Source organism: Felis catus, chromosome B3, assembly GCF_018350175.1.
Source record: "Felis catus isolate Fca126 chromosome B3, F.catus_Fca126_mat1.0, whole genome shotgun sequence".
Taxonomy (NCBI): Eukaryota; Metazoa; Chordata; class Mammalia; order Carnivora; family Felidae; genus Felis; species Felis catus.
Genome location: NC_058373.1, coordinates 140,997,509 through 141,002,251, shown reverse-complemented (window position 1 = coordinate 141,002,251; position 4,743 = coordinate 140,997,509). Strand labels below are relative to the sequence as shown.

General features: G+C 46.4%; 1 non-coding gene across 1 annotated transcript; it reads left to right on the top strand.

The window, feature by feature from the left end:
• The first annotated feature begins 4,252 nt into the window (after positions 1-4,252).
• On the top strand, positions 4,253-4,337 carry TRNAR-UCG. Its single transcript has one exon. It is a non-coding gene; the product is annotated as a tRNA-Arg (tRNA).
• Positions 4,338-4,743: the final 406 nt, after the last annotated feature.

The window sequence follows — 4,743 nt, the reverse complement described above, 5'->3', positions numbered from 1 at the left end:
CCAGTGAGACTGAAGACAATATAGAGGGCCGGCCTCATGAAGAAATGTTCCCTTCTTTACAATGGTATGGATTTCTCCTCTGCAATCTGGCTCATAAAGAATCAGCACAGGTCTCTTTAAAATGCAAAGGCATCCAGGAACATGATAAGGATACGATGGAGAGCCAGTCCTACAGCATGTAGAGGACTCCGAGAAGAATACTCTTCCTCTACTCCTGGTAAAGTCTTATGTGTTGCTATTTATTTATTTACTGCACAAAAATCCAAGGAGAGGTGACTGTGCTTCCGGAAATACAGAGACTATGACCCCTGTCTAGGGGAGCTCAGAGGCTAATGGAAGGAAGACCTGGAAACAAGGAAGTGGAAACATTTTCTTAAAGTGCGAAATGTATTACATCCATGGAACAAAGGGGGCAATGGCAAAATACTCTTGGGGTGATGGAGAAAAGCATCACAGAGAGAAAAGGACCTTTAAGGAGTGCAGGTGGGTTGGAAGCAGGCAAGGGGGTGTTTCACTGGGAAGGGCCAACATACTTAAGGTATGAAGCGAGGCAGCAACACGGCTTATTGGGGAAACCCTGTGCAAGAACGTGGTACCAAGAACCCTGGGCAAGAAATTAGCACCACCCCAATAATCCAAGAATTTCATTGGTCTCAGTGGGCATGGAGGTCAAAAAGGAAGGCTTTTACCTCTCCCCAAGCACTCCATTGGCAGTGGCTCTAGTGTCCCTGAGAGTCTTCAGTAGTGGGAGGGGCAGCTGTATGTGAGAGTGGGACAGTGAGGAATGGCTTGATGAAATGAGAGTAGCATTTGCTCTGAACAATTCTATCTTCATTGTTATCTCATCAAAAACAAACAATTGCACAGTCAGCTCTGGAAAGCCAGGTAATAATATGCAATTCTTTGACTGTCCTCTGTAACCTTTTCCATTTTCTCACATGTCCTTAAAAAGACAGATAGAGCTACAGATGATTATCAGGTAAGGAGAGAAAAAGATAAGCAAACACAAAGTAATAATATAGTTCTCTGAAATCATTGGCTGTTCCCCTGCCGAGGATGTGCACTCAAATAAGCCATTATTTAACGTCTTCTTCTGCTTCTTAATAAAAATCTCATGAAGGCAGGGTGTTTTCTCATTTCCACCCCTGGCTACCTCTGTGAATAGGCTCTGGAAAGTGGAATGTTTCTTTGGCTTCCCTCCCTGCTGTTCTAGCTATTTCTCCCACTCCAAGGTCTTCCAAACTTCCCATTGCACGGGACGTGCAGGAGCCCAGCGCTCAACGGCTCCAATTCTCTCCTGTATTCTTTTCAAATCACACTGATTTCTTCATTGTCCCCTGGATCACAACATACATTTCTATCTCTGCACATTCGTTCAGGTAATGTGTACAGCTCTCAATAGGCTCTTCCTTTCTCACTTTGTTGGTTCCATTTTCTGGGTGGAGGTCAGGGAGTGCGGGCAGGGGATAGGCAGGGCAAGGAGAGGTAGGCAGGGAGGTCCGAAGCTGGGCAGGTCTGGGTGAACTTGAACAAGACCTGGAATGCAGCCCTGGAAACATGGTAGACCCTCACTGAGTGTTTGTGCATGGATGATCACAATTATTGATGGACCTCTAAGCTCAGGCTCAAGTTATACAGCAGACCTTAAGATTGGAAGAGAATGGTGATGGGCATCTGGCCTCTCTTCCATGAGCAATGAAGACAAACCTTATACCCTGCAAGTTTTAAGAGGAAACTCTGTGAAACTACAATTTAGCTGTCTCTCTAGGACTTTGGTCCTTCTGACTTCTGACCTCTAGAGGCACTAAAGTAGGTTGTGGGCTGCTGCTTCCTCCCTCAGGTGATTGAGTCCTGCGTTCTGGAATTCCCACAGAAATTCAGAGAAGGAATGGGTGTGACTCCCTTCACCCTGGACTCCTTTCTTCTTTACTCACATGGCCAAGACCTGCCCATTCTTCTAGCTTTGGTATGCCCAGCAGCCAAACTCTTGTGCCCTCAGTCGGTCAGATTGCAGGACGAAACACAGAACAGCCTGTCGAATTTGAATTCCAGATGAATAACAAATACCCTTTTAGTGTAAGTATATCCCAAATATTGCACGGGACATTCTTATACTAGGAAAGTATGTTGCTCATCAGAAATTCACATTTCGGTGAGACCCTGGACACCCTCGTCGGGTACCCTCCCTCTGACACTGGTGCACTCCGAGACCGACACTCCCTCCTGGTCCTGAGTTTATCCTGTGCTCCCTCCCTCTTTCTTCTCCTCCCCTGCTTCTCAGAAGCAAACCCGAGGGCTCCCACCACCCTGGTCCCAGACACAGCGATCCCTTCCTTTAGGTGGTTGCGGTTGCATTCCAACCAATATCCTTGTTTCCATCCCTGCCTGCCTATGTCTGTCTTTGTTCAGAGAGGCTTCCCTAAAGCATGGGTCTAATGAGGTCCTAACTCTGCCCAGAACCCCCAGAATGAATTTCAAAGTCCTTCCAATACCCATTATCGCCTCTCTCTCACTTTGCGCTATTGTATCTGCAACCTTCCAATCTGCTGTACTCTCCTTTTCTTACTCTTTCCATCCCTTCCTCTGCATTCCCAGCACACATCCTACCTACCCCCCATACTCACCCCTCCACAAGGCTGTTGGCTCCCCAGGCGTTCTGTTCTGGAAGCTCTTCCCTCCATGTCCCTATGAATGTCCTCCTGGCTCCCTCACTCACTACATTCCCATCAGCCTGCCAGAGAGCTCCCGCTTCCCCTCTGTTGAAAATCCTGTTTTTGACTACTACCCTCTGTCGCCATAGCCTGCTTTATTTACTTCATATCACTTATGATATGTGACATATTGTATATTCATATATTGTTTGTTTATGGACAGCGTTCCCCGTGACCATTTCCATAAAGGTAGGAATTTGAGCTGTTTGGAGCCTCCTAGTATGCCACTGCCTGACACAGTGCCTGGCAGAGAGTAAATACTTAAGTATTGGTAGAATGAACAAATGAAGGAATGCACGAGTGTCTGCCTCTTTTCCATAACTGGCATTTCCAAATGCCCAGTTCCTAGTGCAAAACCAGAGACATAGTAAGAACCTTCTAGATCCCCAGTGCCTCACACAGGGCAGGCACATAGTAGGACCTACATATACGTTCTTTGTATCAACTCTTGAAATTGTCTCTGGCGTTTGCCAATGAAGCAGAAGGTCTTGATTAACATGCTTCATGAAATCCATCAGAATGTTATGGGATTTGAAAACAGCTACTGGGAAAAAAAAAAACTAAAGGAAGTAAAATCACAGTCTTGGAAAACTTTGAGTGTTGCAAACATCTTTAATAGATCCTGACTTCAAGCTTTCTCTGTGGGGTTTTGAAAGTTCAGAACTATCTAGTCGAATATCTGTTGAGGATAAATCCATATGAACAAAGAACACAATAAACATCCCCAATTAGGAGACCAGGCAGATAAAGGACACTGGCTTTTGTGTGTGGTGCAGCAGGAGGGAGCCTTTTCCCGCAATGAGCAAATGAGATTTGCTTTCTAGGAATGCTTCCTTATAGACACAAGCCACCCCAGTCTACCATTAGGATGTAAGGACATACCTCGCAAATGGACGGGTACTATATATGAAGGGTTTGACTGTCTTCCCCCCACCAGAAAAATTATGAAATGTGTGTGATCTGATCTTTGCCCTGGAAGGATCTATGTTCTGGGGCAGCGTTACCCTAGAAGACTTTCTGTAACAATGAAGTTCCTTTTCTGGGCCATCCGGTATGGTGGCCATTAATGTGTGTGACTATTGAGGGACTGCGTGGTTGGTGCCACTGGGGAACTGGCTTTAAAAACCTAGTTTTTAGAATAGATTTAAATTTGAAAATCACATGTGGCTAGTGGTATCAGACAGCGTAACTCTAGAATACACAGAACACGGGAAGAGAAAGAGGTGGTGGTTGGGTCAGCTTGGCAATGTGGACATGCCCCCGGGCGCCTGGTGAGGAGGAGTCCGAATTCAACGTCTGCTCTAAACTTCTTGCTCCAGGAGGAATTTATTCAACCTCTTTGCACCTTGCGGTTCTCCTCTCTAAAGTGGGGATGATGTTAGCTCTGCCCTTTGGGGTTGTTGGAATAATTAAGTGAGCTGCCGTAGGGACAACAGTATGCATGATACACTTAAAACAGCTGTGAAGAAGGTGGCTCTCCGGTTAAGTGTTCTTCTCTCTGTAAAATAAAAGAAAATACAAAAAAAAGTTAAGTGAGGGGCGCCTGGGTGGCTCAGTCGGTTGAGCGTCCGACTTCGGCTCGGGTCATGATCTCACGGTCTGTGGGTTCGAGCCCCACGTCGGGCTCCGTGCGGATGGCTCAGAGCCCGGAGCCTGCTTCGGATTCTGTGTCTCCCTCTCTCTCTGCCCCTCCCCTGCTCATGCTCTGTCTCTCCCTCTGTAAAAATAAATAAACATTAAAAAAATTTAAAAAAAAAGTTAAGTGAGCCAACACGTGTGAATGCATGTGGGACACTGCCCGGCATTTGTAGACGCTATTATTCATGCAGCGGGGAGGCCGGGAGGCCAGGCTATCTATTCATGGGGACTACCTCTCTGTACGCATTTTAATCTCAGGAAATAAATATGTGTCCCAGTTCTCATGAACCCGACACGCTTCACTGACACCCTATAGTGTGTGCCAGGTGACACAAATGTGTGCAGGATACGGATTCTCTTCTCCAGGTGCTCACAATGCGGCAGATTGCCCGCA